Source organism: Monodon monoceros, unplaced genomic scaffold (assembly GCF_005190385.1).
Source record: "Monodon monoceros isolate NGI ecotype Baffin Bay Population unplaced genomic scaffold, NGI_Narwhal_1 Super_Scaffold_17, whole genome shotgun sequence".
Classification (NCBI taxonomy): Eukaryota; Metazoa; Chordata; class Mammalia; order Artiodactyla; family Monodontidae; genus Monodon; species Monodon monoceros.
The window spans coordinates 15,026,281-15,042,277 of NW_021703773.1; the positions used below are offsets into that span (position 1 = coordinate 15,026,281).

The 15,997-nt window shown below is 36.0% G+C and overlaps 1 protein-coding gene across 3 annotated transcripts in view; it reads right to left on the bottom strand.

Annotated features, from left to right (window-relative positions):
* Window positions 1-15,997, bottom strand: part of SGCZ (sarcoglycan zeta) — an 895,164-nt gene that overhangs the window by 69,394 nt on the left and 809,773 nt on the right. The window lies entirely within an intron of this gene.

Below are 15,997 nucleotides of genomic sequence, written 5' to 3' on the forward strand. Positions count from 1 at the left end.
ATAGCATATTTTGAATAACTTTAGGTAATCATAGAATGAATAAAATGATTATCCATCTCGTCAGTGCTTTCCTCAGTATTACAAAGTTAGAAACACTTAACAAGTTCTAGCATTATATTTGTTGAAAAAAATCTATATAATCTCCTTTTATCATTATATAAGGAGATGGACTGGCGTGGGAGTGCTAAGATGGAGGAGTCTGCCACTTTTACACCATTAATATTAGTAGAATTACCATATTTCATCTTATCCTCTCTCATGCCTAAATATTCAAGGCTAGATTTATTTCTTTGACAACTAAGGGCATTATTACCAAAGACTATATTTTGAAATATATATTTTGCCTGGAAGGGGAGAAAGTTCAAAGACATTTTCCTGTCAATCAAAGCACTGTTATCCACTGACAATTCTAGCTGATGAACTACCCATGGTTCTGAGAAGTGGAGGCTGACACCTTGCAGGGCTGGCCTTGGAACCATAACACAGAGCACTGTTAAGTGGAGCTGGCCTAGCAGAATTGCAATGATTGACCCCAGACTAAGGCACTGAGTGCCTGGAAGAGAAGGAGGACGGAGGCCAGCACAGCACAGGGACACGACTAGCCAAACCATTCATTTCAGAAAATGGTCTAGGTTCTCCAGGAAGAAACATTCTTGGTAATTATTACTTTATTATGTTTTAAAATATAATACTTAGAAATGAAAAATTATGTTTTATACAACATACATATATGTTATAAAGTATCAATAAATAAAAAGCCATGAAAATAGACAGCTAGTGGGAAGCAGCTGCATAGCACAGGGAGATCAGCTTCGAGCTTTGTGACCACCTAGAGGGGTGGGATAGGGAGGGTGGGAGGGAGACGCAACAGGGAGTAGACATGGGGATATATGCATATGTATAGCTGATTTACTTTGTTATACAGCAGAAACTAACACACCATTGTAAAGCAATTATACTCCAATAAAGACGTTAAAAAAAAAAAGCCATGATTTCACCATAAAAAAAAAAAACAACAGAAACATTCTTGGTATGCCCTGATTCTGCACTTCTAAATATACAAATACTTGAGAATTAAACTAAATACTTGAGACAATGCATTTTTCTCTTTTTAAGGTAATAACAAGCAGTAACCTCAAAAGGTAGTGTAATGATTCAGGTTGTTAACACATGATATAAAATACTGTGATATAATGTTTCAAAACATGTACATTATTGTCTTTTCTTCGGGCATTATAATTCTCTTTATACCTGAGTTACACCAATTTAGGGTCCTAATTTATAAGAATGCCATCTTTTTCCTAATATCACAGGCATCTATTTTCCCAAACTGATTAATTACTATTAAACTAATTGGCAGTTTAATTAATATCAATGAATGAATAATGAACTAAAAAATCAACAACATATTTAATCATTTAAAATGTACGTGTAATATTAATCCTAAATGTTGTGTTGATTCAGTCTTCAAGATTTGCACAACCCATTTTATATAAAATATTCATCCTTATTAAGTTGTCCCAGACTATTACAGCACTCTCTAAGTTAAAAAAAAAAAAAAAAGAGTCAATGACAAATAACAAATTTGGTACGTGAGAATAATCTGTAACCTTCTACTTTTTGTATGTCCTACACCACAGCTGCAGTCAATTAAGTGATTCCCAGGTGTTCACAGTAACTGCTTTAATGCAAGATTACATGCCACTTTAGGGGTCTTTAAATATTTATTATAAAACTCTCACCTACATTTTTCTCCATTCATTTAGAGAAAAAACATGCTGATGTTTAGTATTGACAAAAATAAGCTGATGGCACTTGTTGAATTATTTTGTAGATTAGCTTTCATTAAAAAAAACTTTTTTTATAAGCCAAAATTTGATGAAAGAATGAAAACATAATATGCTGATTAGTTGTGCTTATTTGCATTCGTCATTTAAAATGAAAAATATGTACTCATAATTTGGGGCTAAGATGTCAATAATCAACTTAGATGTCATTTTTGTCAGGAGTGTGGAATATGGGGAATTTAATGGACCAGAGGATTTATCAGCCAATTTCTTTCTTTAAAGGTAAAAAAATAATTTTTCACTTTTAGACTTGGAACAGCAAAGAACCATGGAGACAATCTCATATAATATTCCTTTTATAGATAAGGAACATAAAACCCAGAGGTTTGGTCAAGTGTACAGAATTATTTACAGGTAGATTTAATAAAATTTACAATTACTAACATATACATAATGCGTACTATGCTCCAGGAAGTGTTCCTAGCACTTCACATATATTCACTTATTTAATTCTCACATCTGCTGTATAAGATGAGTGCTTGTATTATCCCCATGGAAGCTTGAAGAGGATGCCCTGAGTAACTTGGCATAAGGTCACAGAGTTGGAAGTGATACATCTAGGATTTAGCTGGCTCCTGAATCTATGTTATTAACTATAAAAATATAATTTCTTCCTAAAACTAGTTTCTGAGGAAATTATGATTTCTAGGTGAACATACCCTTCTACAACATTTTGATATATTACATAATTCATATGATTATCTTCATAATAATATTAGGGAAAATTGATATATTCCTATATTTTAACGATTATTTTCATTGAACTTATGCTCTGATTTTTTTGGTTTCTAAAACATCTCTTAGTAACTAGTCACAATAAAAATGCCTTTCTAGCGAGCATGCTTTGTGTCTGATATGGTGAAATCTTTGGATATATAGATTAACTTAAGTCTGTGGAACATTAGATACATGCTCAGTGGTTTCAACAATCTAATACACACTAAGTGTATATTAAATTCTTACTAGTAACAGTTCCCTTAAAATTATGTGATTGTACTCACTGCTTGCATTACTGAGTTTTTATTTTGCTGTGATAGGTGGCTAGCAAAGATTTTTGGAAAAGCTTCAAGACAAATTAGTTTGTAGCATATTGCATGAAATAAAATGCTCATGTGTCGGTGAAGCCTGCTGTGTGTGGCAGTAGACTTAGAAATGTTTCTTTAAAGTTGTACTGGCTTTACTTCCCAGAACTTTCCTTGTACCAGTTCTGTGGGGAGGCTTGTGTGCTGTGCTGTGTGTGTGTGTGTGTGTGTCTGTCTGTCTGTCTGTCTGTCTGTCTTGGATGTTGGGGGATGTACTGAGGTGGGCAGAGGCATCAACACAGTTAAGAGACTTAGGGTTTTCAGTTTTTACTAAAGGATGTCAATTTTATCATCGGTTCACTTTATTTCTGAAATGAAGAGAGCCAGCAAAAATCACTAACTATTTGGGTTCTCACCCCATTTGACCAATAATAAGCCTGGATGAAAGTATATGTCAATTAAGGAATATTTAAAAGACACGCATATGATTTCTTGCAGATAAATCTAGATCCTCATCATTGAATTAAGTTGAACCAGTAAACATGTTTTATTTCTTGCCCCCTACAATGATGCTATCTAACTGCATTTTGCTGTTGTGTTCTCAGCCTTCTTTAAAGCACTCTGCCAGGGTATTAGCAGACCCAATGCTTCTTTTGATATAGAGTTGCTAAAAATAGTCTACAATATGTCATCTCGTTTTCTTTCTGTTAAACTATTGTAACTTTTGTTCAGTGTATGTGAGGAAAAATACCGGGTTTCCCATAAGATATTTAGATGTTTTCTCCTTAAATATAGTGGGATCATGTCATTAGTCACATTTCCCTTTACACCTTTACTACCCGAAAGGTCAATGCAGTTTAATCAATCTCTTGATAGGATACAAATAGCTTTCCTATGGATAAACAATGTACTAATTTTAACGTAATTTTGTATGTTAGTCCATTTTTACTTATCTCCTTATAAACTTAATGTATCTCAAAAGTGATTGTATCATCCTATAGACTGTATTATTCGTGTATATTGACCCCAAATGGTAAGAAAACAAATAAAAATATATTTGCCTTACAGAATCCTAATGTGAGGATTGTTTACCAAGCTCATCTTCTCTAAACAAGAATAAAACAAATCTGATTTTTAAGTGTGTAGCTGATCGACAGCCCCTGGAAAAGGCAAAGGACTGGTACTGACACCTCTCTTCGGGCACATAGGCTGCTTATATGTCCCACTCCCTGTCCGGCTCCCTCATAAATCCCCTCAAGGTGATGAAGGAAAGCGCCTGAGACTTCAGAAGAAACCACAGTTGACCCTGCTGCAGAAGCTGTCCATAACTGTTTTCATTATTATATGGTGTTTAATCCTCAAAATTTGAAATATGAAAAGAAAACTAGCACTAAATGTAAATACTTTGTTTAATTTCTTGCAAATAATATTCTTTCTTATTACATTAAGACAACCATGACTTTGGGCACCGAAGAAGTATGGAAGAAAGAAAAAATGAGGAGTTATTGATTGTAATTAAGGTTTTTATATAATTTGGTATGTCACTGATTTTTGATAAATGGAATTAAGAATATCAAAGACAATAATAGCTAGCAGTTCCTAGGAGCTAATTGATTCTCCTATATGTGTTGAGCACTCAACAAGGAAAATTATGATGACATATGGAGATTCCATTTGAAGCATATGGTTGTGATTTTAAACACATTTTAAAAGTAAAATTTTAGAACAATGACATTACAATTATTTAATACACAATTAGTCTTAATGTTTTACTGGGATAAGGATAGACACGTCATCGTGGAACTTATCATGTTTATGACACAGGACCACATAACAGCCATGCCAGGTTGCTCAAACATCATTGTTTGTGACTGAAAGTTAAATGAGCGAGGCTACCAAATAGAAAGAATTAAAAACAAAAACTAGTTCTACACATTACTATCATTCCTTGTTCAACTTTTCAATTTAACTTCCTTTTACTTTTATCCTCCAGGTATAGACTGATGCCAGAAGGCATAAGAGAAGGAAAAAAAAAAACTTATTACTTTTCAGCCATTGCTTTTTCAAAGATAAACAATGCTTTGTAATGGAATGTTAGAAAAAGCAACATATAATTTTCATACCTTAATCAAATTGGCTAAGAGTTACTGAAAACATTAACTGTTTTGCTGAAATCAACATTTATATTGTTTAAACTACTTATGAAAGTAGTTTAAATATTTTCTATTATCGATCAATGTAATATTATTGTTAAATAAAAGATAACTCATTATCTGAATCATACTGTGGGAAAGGTTATTACATTTTTAGCAAATCTAATTCCTACAGCATTAATTATCACTATTATCAGTATTATGAACAATGTCTATATCAAAACTACATGACAATATTTCATCTGCACTTCCCTAAGGAAATGATTTTTATTCTATATATCACATTGTAGCAGTTTCCTAAGAGACTTTAATAAGCGTCACAATAATGGTGCATAATTCACACATTTTTATCTAAATTATTTGACGGAAATGTCCTGAAAAATATAAAATATAGTACTATCAACACATATGAACATATAACACTAAATATCACACACTGTTTTTGTCACTTATATAAAAAAGGAATGTCCTGCTAGCATAGTAATTACAGATTGAAAAATAGAAAATTTGACCTGGAGAAGGATTCTGAGAATTAAGTTCTTGTTGGTTTTCAAGGAGTCTGAACTCCTGGGATTCCGTACTTTCTTAAACTACTTCCCCCAAACAATCCGATACCTCTCTTTCAGCTTTATTCTAAGGAGAGAAATTTGTAAGAAGAAATCTAGAGTTCATTCATCTTCTCCTATGTTATTAAGGTCATAAGAAATTAGAGTCTTGGAGGAGCTTCAAGATGGCGGAAGAGTAAGACTTGGAGATCAACTTCCTTTCCACAAATACATCAGAAATACATCTACATGTGGAACAGCTCCTACAGAACACCCACTAGAACGCTGGCAGAAGACCTCAGACCTCCCCAAAGGCAAGAAACTCCCCACGTACCTGGGTAGGGCAAAAGAAAAAAGAAAGACAATAGAATAGGGATGGGACCGCACCAGTGGGAGGGAGCTGCGAAGGAGGAAACGTTTCCACACACTAGAAGCCCCTTCGTGGGTGGAGACTGCGGGTGGTGGAGGGGTAAAGCTTCGGAGCCATGGAGGAGAGCGCAGCCAGAGGGGTGCGGAGGGCAAAGCGGAGAGATTCCTGCACAGAGGATCGGCGCCAACCAGCACTCACCAGCCCGAGAGGCTTGTCTGCTCACCCGCCGGGGTGGGCGGGGCTGGGACCTGAGGCTCGGGCTTCAGAGGTCAGACCCCAGGGAGAGGACTGGCGGCGTGAACACAGCCTGCGGGGTTAGTGCGCCACGGATAGCCAGGAGGGAGTCCGGGAAAAAGTCTGGAACTGCCGAAGAGGCAAGAGACTTTTTCTTGCCTCTTTCTTTCCAGCGCCGCTTAAAGAAGCTCCAGAGACGGGCGTGAGCCGTGGCTATCAGCGCGGACCCCAGAGACGGGCATGAGGCCCTAAGGCCACTGCTGCCGCCACCAAGAAGCCTGTGTGCGAGCACAGGTCACTATCCACGCCTCCCCTCACGGGAGCCTGTGCAGCCCGCCACTGCCAGTGTCCCGGGATCCAGGGACAACGGGAGAATGCACGGCGCGCCTCAGGCTGGTGCAACGTCACGTCGGCCTCTGCCTCGCAGGTTCGCCCCGCATCTGTAACCCTCCCTACCCCAGGCCTGAGTGAGCCAGAGCCCCCGAATCAGCTGCTCCTTTAACCCCGTCCTGTCTGCACGAAGAACAGACGCCCTCAGGCGACCTACACGCAGAGGCGGGGCCAAATCCAAAGGTGAACCCCGGAGAGCTGTGCAAACAAAGAAGAGAAAGGGAAATTTCTCCCAGCAGCCTCAGGAGCAGTGGATTAAATCTCCACAATCAACTAGATGTACCCTGCATCTCTGGAATACCTAAATAGACAACGAATCATCCCACATTGAGGAGGTGGACTTTGGGAGCAAAGATATATATATATATATATATATATATACACATATATATATATATTTCCCCTTTTTCTCTTTTTGTGAGTGTGTATGTGTATGCTTCTGTGTGTGATTTTGTCTTTATAGCTTTACATTTACCATTTGTCCTAGGGTTCTGTCTGTCTGTTATTTATTTATTTATTTATTTATTAAAAAAATATTTTCTTAATAATTATTTTTTATTTCAATAACTTTCTTTTATTTTGCTTTATTTTATTTTATTTTATCTCCTTTCTTTCTTTCTTTCCTTCTTTCCTCCCTCCCTCCCTCTCTCTCTCTCTCTCTCTCTCTCTCTCTCTTTCTTTTTTTCTATCTTTCTTATATTTTCTCCCTTTTATTCTGAGCTGTGTGGGTGACAGGCTCTTTGTACTCCCGCCAGGCTTCAGGCCTGTGCCTCTGAGGTGGGAGAGCCAAGTTCAGGACATTGGTCCACAACAGACCTACCAGTTCCACACAACATCAAACGGCGAAAATTTCCCAGAGATCTCCATCTCTACGCCAAGACCCAGCTCCACTCAATGACCAACAAGCTACACTGCTGGCCACCCTATGCCAAACAGCTAGCAAGACAGGAACACAACCCCACCCATTAGCATAGAGCCTGCCTAAAATCATAATAAGGCCACAGATACCCCAAAACACACCACCAGATGTGGACCTGCCCACCAGAAAGACAAGATCCAGCTTCATTCACCAGAACACCAGTCCCCTCCACCAAGAAGCCTACACAACCCACTGAACCAACCTTAGCCACTGGGGGCAGACACCAAAAACAATGGGAACTACAAACCTGCAGTCTGCGAAAAGGAGACCCCAAACACAGTAAGTTAAGCAAAATGAGAAGACAGAGAAACACACAGCAGATGAAGGAGCAAGGCAAAAACCCACCAGACCTAACAAATGAAGAGGAAATAGGCAGTCTACCTGAAAAGGAATTCAGAATAATGATAGTAGAGATGATACAAAATCTTGGAAATAGAATGGAGAAAATACAAGAAATGTTTAACAAGGACCTAGAAGAACGAAAGAGCAAACAAACAGTGATGAAAAACACAATAAATGAATTTAAAAATTATCTAGAAGGGATCAATAGCAGAATAACTGAGGCAGAAGAACGGATAAGTGACCTGGAAGATAAAATAGTGGAAATAACTACTGCAGAGCAGAATAAAGAAAAAAGAATGAAAAGAATTGAAGACAGGCTCAGAGACCTCTGGGACAACATTAAACACACCAACATTCGAATTATAGGGGTCCCAGAAGAAGAAGAGAAAAAGAAAGGGACTGAGAAAATATTTGAAGAGATTATAGTTGAAAACTTCCCTAATATGGGAAAGGAAATAGTTAATCAAGTCCAGGAAGCACAGAGAGTCCCATACAGGATAAATCCAAGGAGAAACACGCCAAGACACATATTAATCAAACTATCAAAAATTAAATACAATGAAAAAATATTAAAAGCAGCAAAGGAAAAACAACAAATAACACACAAGTGAATCCCCATAAGGTTAACAGCTGATCTTTCAGCAGAAACTCTGCAAGCCAGAAGGGACTGGCAGGACATATTTAAAGTGATGAAGGAGAAAAACATACAACCAAGATTACTCTACCCAGCAAGGATCTCATTCAGAATTGATGGAGAAATTAAAACCTTTACAGACAAGCAAAAGCTAAGAGAATTCAGCACCACCAAAGCAGCTTTACAACAAATGCTAAAGGAACTTCTCTAGGCAGGAAACACAAGAGAAGGAAAAGACCTACAATAACAAACACAAAACAATTAAGAAAATGGTAATAGGAACATACATATTGATAATTACCTTATATGTTAATGGATTAAAGGCTCCAACCAAAAGACGTAGACTGGCTGAATGTATACAAAAACAAGACCCATATATATGCTGTCTACAAGAGACCCACTTCAGACCTATGGAAAAAGATGGAAAAAGATATCCCATGCAAATGGAAATCAAAAGAAAGCTGGAGTAGCAATTGTCATATCAGACAAAATAGACTTTAAAACAAAGACTGTTACAACAGACAAAGAAGAACACTACATAATGATCAACGGATCGATCCAAGAAGAAGATAAAACAATTCTAAATATTTATGCACCCAACATAGGAGCACCTCAACGCATAAGGCAAATACTAACAGCCATAAAAGGGGAAATCGACAGTAACACATTCATAGTAGGGGACTTTAACACCCCACTTTCACCAATGGACAGATCATCCAAAATGAAAATAAATAAGGAAACACAAGCTTTAAATGATACATTAAACACGATGGACTTAATTGATATTTATAGGACATTCCATTCAAAAACAACAGAATACACATTCTTCTCAAGTGCTCATGGAATATTCTCCAGGATAGATCATATCTTGGGTCACAAATCAAGCCTTGGTAAATTTAAGAAAATTGAGGTCATATCAAGTATCTTTTCTGATCACAACACTATAAGACTAGATATTAATTACAGGAAAAAATCTGTAAAAAATACAAACACATGGAGGCTAAACAATACACTACTTAATAACCAAGAGATCACTGAAGAAATCAAAGAGGAAATAAAAAAATACCTAGAAACAAATGACAATGAAAACACGATGACCCAAAACCTTTGGTATGCAGCAAAAGCAGTTCTAAGAGGGAAGTTTATAGCTCTACAAGCCTACCTTAAGAAACAAGAAACATCTCAAATAAAAAACGTAACCTTACACCTAAAGCAATTAGAGAAAAAGAAGAAAAAACCCCCAAAGTTAGCATAAGGAAAGAAATCATAAAGTTCAGATCAGAAATAAATGAAAAAGAAATGAAGGAAACGATAGCAAAGATCAATAAAACTAAAAGCTGGTTCTTTGAGAAGATAAAATTGATAAACCATTACCCAGACTCATCAAGAAAAAAAGGGAGAAGACTCAGATCAATAGAATTAGAAATGAAAAAGGAGAAGTAACAACAGACACCGCAGAAATATAAAGGATCATGAGAGATTACTACAAGCAACTATATGCCAATAAAATGGACAACCTGGAAGAAATGGACAAATTTTTAGAAATGCACAACCTTCCCAGACTGAACCAGGGAGAAACAGAAAATATGAACAGACTAATCACAAGCACTGAAATTGAAACTGTGATTAAAAATCTTCCAACAAACAAAAGCCCAGGACCAGATGGATTCACAGGCGACTTCTTTCAAACATTTAGAAAACAGCTAACACCCATCCCTCTCAAGCTCTTCCAAAATATAGCAGAGGGAGGAACACTCCCAAACTCATTCTACGAGGCCCCCATCACCCTGATATGAAAACCAGAAAGAAACCACAAAGAAAGAAAACTACAGGCCAACATTGCTGATGCACATAGATGCAAAAATCCTCAACAAAACACTAGCAAACAGAATCCAATAGCACATTAAAAGGATCATACACCATGATCAAGTGGGGTTTATCCCAAGAATGCAAGGATTCTTCAATTTACGCAAATCAATCAATGTGATACACCATATTAACAACTTGAAGAATAAAAACCATATGATGAACTCAATAGATGAAAAAGCTTTTGTCAAAATTCAACACCCATTTAGGATAAAAACCCTCCAGAAAGTAGACATAGAGGGAACTTTCCTCAACATAATAAAGGCCATATATGACAAACCCACAGCCAACATCATCCTCAATGGTGAAAAACTGAAACCATTTCCACTAAGATCAGGAACAACACAAGGTTGCCCATGCTCACCACTATTATTCAACATAGTTTTGGAAGTTTTAGCCACAGCAATCAGAGAAGAAAAAGAAATAAAAGGAATCCAAATCGGAAAAGAAGAAGTAAAGCTGTCACTGTTTGCAGATGACATGATACTATACATAGAGAATCTGAAAGATGCTACCAGAAAACTACTAGAGCTAATCAATGAACTTGGTAAAGTAGCAGGATACAAAATTAATGCACATAAATCTCTTGCATTCTTGTATACTAATGATGAAAAATCTGAAAGTGAAATTAAGGGAACACTCTCATTTACCACTGCAACAAAAATAATAAAATACCTAGGAATAAACCTACCTAACGGACAAAATACCTGTATGCAGAAAATTATAAGACACTGATGAAAGAAATTAAAGATGATACAAATAGATGGAGAGATATACCATGTTTTTGGATTGGAAGAATCAACATTGTGAAAATGACTCTACTACCCAAAGCAATCTACAGATTCAATGCAATCCCTATCAAACTACCACTGGCATTTTTCACAGAACTAGATCAAAAAATTTCACAATATGTATGGAAACACAAAAGACCCTGAATAGCCAAAGCAATCTTGAGAAAGAAAAATGGAGCTGGCAGAATCAGGTTCCCTGACTTCAGACTATACTACAAAGCTACAGTAATCAAGATAGTATGGTACTGGCACAAAAACAGACATATAAATCAATGGAACAGGATAGAAAGCCCAGAGATAAACCCACGCACATATGGTCACCTAATCTTTGATAAAGGAGGCAAGAATATACAGTGGAGAAAAGACAGCCTCTTCAATACGTGGTGCTGGGAAAACTGTACAGGTACATGTAAAAGTATGTAATTAGAGCACTCCTTCACACCATACACAAAAATAAACTCAAAATGGATTCAAGACCTAAATGTAAGGCCAGACACCATCAAACTCTTAGAGGAAAACATAGGTAGAACACTCTATGACATAAATCACAGCAAGATCCATTTTGACCCACCTCCTAGAGAAATGGAAATAAAAATAAACAAATGGGACCTAATGAAATTTATAAGCTTTTGCACCGCAAAGGAAACCATAAACAAGACGAAAACACAACCCTGAGAATGGGAGAAAATATTTGTAAATGAAGCAACTGACAAAGGATTAATCTCCAAAATTTACAAGCAGCTCATGAGGCTCAATATCAAAAAAACAAACAACCCAATCCAAAATTGGGCAGAAGACCTAAACAGACATTTCTCCAAAGAAGAAATAGATTGCCAACAAACACTTGAAAGTGTGCTCAACATCATTAATCATTAGAGAAATGCAAATCAAAACTACAATGAGATATCATTTCACACCAGTCAGAAGGGCCATCATCAAAAAATCTACAAACAATGAATGCTGGTGAGGGTGTGGAGAAAAGGGAACCCTCTTGCACTGTTGGTGGGAATGTAAATTGATACAGCCACTATGGAGAACAGTATGGAATTTCCTTAAAAAACTAAAAATAGGGCTTTCCTGATGGCGCAGTGGTTGAGAGTCCACCTGCCGATGCAGGCGACATGGGTTCGTGCCCCGGTCTGGGAAGATCCCACATGCCGCGGAGCGGCTGGGCCCATGAGCCATGGCCACTGAGCCTGCGCATCCAGAGCCTGTGCTCCACAACGGGAGAGGCCACAACAGTGAGAGGCCCGCGTACCACAAAAAAAACAACAACAACTAAAAATAGAACTACCATATGACCCAGCAATACCACTACTGGGCATATTCCCTGAGAAAACCATAATTCAAAAAGAGTCATGTACCAAAATGTTCACTGCAACTCTATGTACAATAGCCAGGACATGGAAGCAACCTAAGTGTCCATCAACAGATGAATGGATAAAGAAGGTGTGGCACATATACAGAATGGAATATTGCTCAGCCATAAAAAGAAACAAAATTGAGTTATTTGTAGTGAGGTGGATGGACCTAGAGTCTGTCATAGAGAGTGAAGCCTGGAACTTTAAGCATACAACAATATTTGTCATTTTTAAAATTTACCCAAATTCTAAAAATGTTTAGTTTACAATGAAAAGATGTGGAAAAATATTCAAAGTAAGTCAGAAAGAGAAAGACATACCGTATGGTAACACATATATATGGAATCTGAGGGAAAAAAATAGAAAGTTCATGAAGAACCTAGGGCCAAGACAGGAATAAAGACACAGACGTAGTAGAGAATGGACTTGAGGATATGGGGAGGGGGAAGGGTGAGCTGGGACAAAGTGAGAGAGCGGCATGGACATATATACACTACCAAATGTAAAATAGATAGCTAGTGGGAAGCAGCCACATAGCACAGGGAGATCAGCTCGATGGTTTGTGACCACCTAGAGGGGTGGGATAGGGAGGGTGGGAGGGAGACGCAAGAGGGAGGAGATATGGGGATATAGGTATATGTATAACTGATTCACTTCGTTATAAAGTAGAAACTAACACACCATTTTAAAGCAATTATGCTCCAATAAAGATGTTAAAAATATATAAATAAAAATAAAACAAATGAGAGTCAAAAAGAAATTACAGTCTTAAATTTCATAGGGAGATTCTGATATATCAGAAATTTACGTAAAGCCTGGCACTTTAAGCATACAACAATATTTGTCATTTTTAAAATTTATCGAATTTCTAAAAATGTTTCGTTTTAGTTTTGATTATGTCTGAGCTGGCATATATATAAAATATTTTCTTTGCCTTATTGGATTATAAATAACCTGGTTTCATATTCTTAGAGTGAGTTTGGATTAGAATTAACACACCGGTCTGCCTAGGCCATGGACTACACGTATCCCTGAGAACTGGATCAGTAGGAAGGTAGACTTGTAAACAAAAACAGAAGGGCAGAGTACAAGGGCAGTGGATATTTGCTTGGCTGAACAATCTTATATGCATTTTTGAGAAAAATGTTACAAGTAGCTACTGATAAGGGAAATTTTCTTTTCCCATTTACAATGAAAATAAAATGTGGAAAAATATTCAAAGTCTGTCACATTGGTAGAATTGACTATATTTTCCTAATCATGATTGACAGATTTAGGGTAGAGATTAGAATTTTTTTACCTAGACAGTGAAGAATAACTGAATTTATTTTCCATAAATATTAGTCTATTTTGCAGTAGCATATTTTTTAAAATATTGCCAAGTAATGTCATGCCTAAACTATAATCAAGACCATGCCCCTAAACAAAAACTGAAAGAATGAAAAAAAGGAAATAGGAAAAGAGGCTTAAAACAGTTACTTTATGTCAATATAATTAAAAATGAATCCTGACTGAATACATTGCTTGAATCCATCCATTTATCTCTTCAAATTCTACCTAAAGATAATTTTATCATGACATGATTAAAACATTATCCACACATCAGGCACACTTTCTGTGATGTGTTTTGTAGTATATCTTTGTAACAGTATTATAATCCAGCATGTATTCCTCAACTACTATCCCAGAGACACATTGGATAGAAAAGCATCATGAAATTTTTCACATGATAGCAATGTATTTGTAACTTAAGTGATACCAAAAATTACAATCACCATCATCCAAATAATAACCAATTCGAGATTTAATTGCCTAAGATTTGCAGACACTGAAATTGCCCCAATTCTTATGTATGATTCTAAATAAATGTCCGTATCTCTATTTTAGAGATGAGAAAAGTGAGTCTCCAAGAGATAATTATTGTTTTGGAGTCCCATATGGTTTGACTCCAAAAATGAATACATTATCCCTGACCTACTGCCCTTTATCTACTTCTTCCTTTGTTCTCTGTATGTCTATTGAAAAATACAAAGCAGTGAAAAGATGGAGGTCACCAACAGTACACTCAGAGGACCAGGATATTAAACAGTTTTTAGCTTAAGCCTCACTGGAATGAGTATGTTTCTATCCACAGAAATAAGATGCTGCATCATTAAATAGACTTGCTTCATTTAAAACTAAGCTTAATCTTTCTCCCTAACCTACCACCCTTTCTGTTCCTCTTCATTCTTCTCTCTTTCTTTTCGTGTAATTGGAAAATATTGATTCTACGTTAAAATCAACTTGGAACAGTGGTTGAAAACACAATCACAATACTATTATTCTTTATTTACTGCAGGAAAGCAGGTAGCAAAATGTAAATGGTATTTGATTATCCTTCATAAAATCAAACAGCCGCTTTGCTCTATAGGTAGTACAGTAGTTATGTAGTGATTGCATGTGACAGTGGACATTGGTATATGGTCTTTGCGTGTTTAATTTATAGGTTGGCATTTCCACTATGGACGTTTTTTTTTTGTTTTTTTTTTTTAACCAAGAAAAGGATGCAGAATAAAGTTCTATCTAGCTAAAGAGTTCTCAACATTAAAAAAAATTATGATATGGAAAATCTGCCCAGTTTAGGCCTGTTTCTGCAGTTCCAGCATAGCAATAGTAAATTGGCATGGACATTTACATTAAGCGCCTGGTGCTTCTGAATCAGTTCTGTGTCCACAGACATACTTCTTTTCTCTAATTTTTAATCCATTTGTCTATAGCCCCCCTTGTAATTGATATCATGTCACAAAATACTATCAAATGTAGCAATTGATAGATATCTACTGACCAACTTTTATAATGTAAATAAAATGCAAAATAAAATTTAATAATTATAATAAAATGCAATTATATTTTTTCAAAATACACATATGCCACAATGTAAGTTTCACTTTTGGCTTCATTAAAGTGAGTAACATCAAAAAGTGTTTCATATAACTAGAAATAAGTGGACAGAATCAAGTTCATGTTTATAAATCTCACATTTCATATGTCATACTCTTTTGTAATTTAATTAGAAATACTGGAAACATACATTTGCATTAGATGATGATTAATTTCTCAAGATAAGGATAACTCAGCCCTCAAAATTGCAATTTACTCTTTATAATATACTATCATACATATACAATATCAGTAAGTATTAGGTAATTTTCCCACAGAAAAATACAGTATTTTAAAAATATTTTAGCAATTACACACAAATCAAGTCTTTGTACCATTTTACATGATTACAACTGACTTTTAATTTCCCTTTTTTCTTATAAAAATTCAGTCAAATAATAATGCCACTAATGAATCTCTAAATTAATATTTTGACAATATGAGAAAATATTAGTAATATTTTATCATAAACTTATATTTACAACTTCTAAACCCTATAAACCTTAAGATATACATAATTTCAACATCAAATTTATAATTAATTGATCAATGTTAAGATTTTTTAGACTCAATTACTGTATTATTTTTTCTAATTTTATAAGCA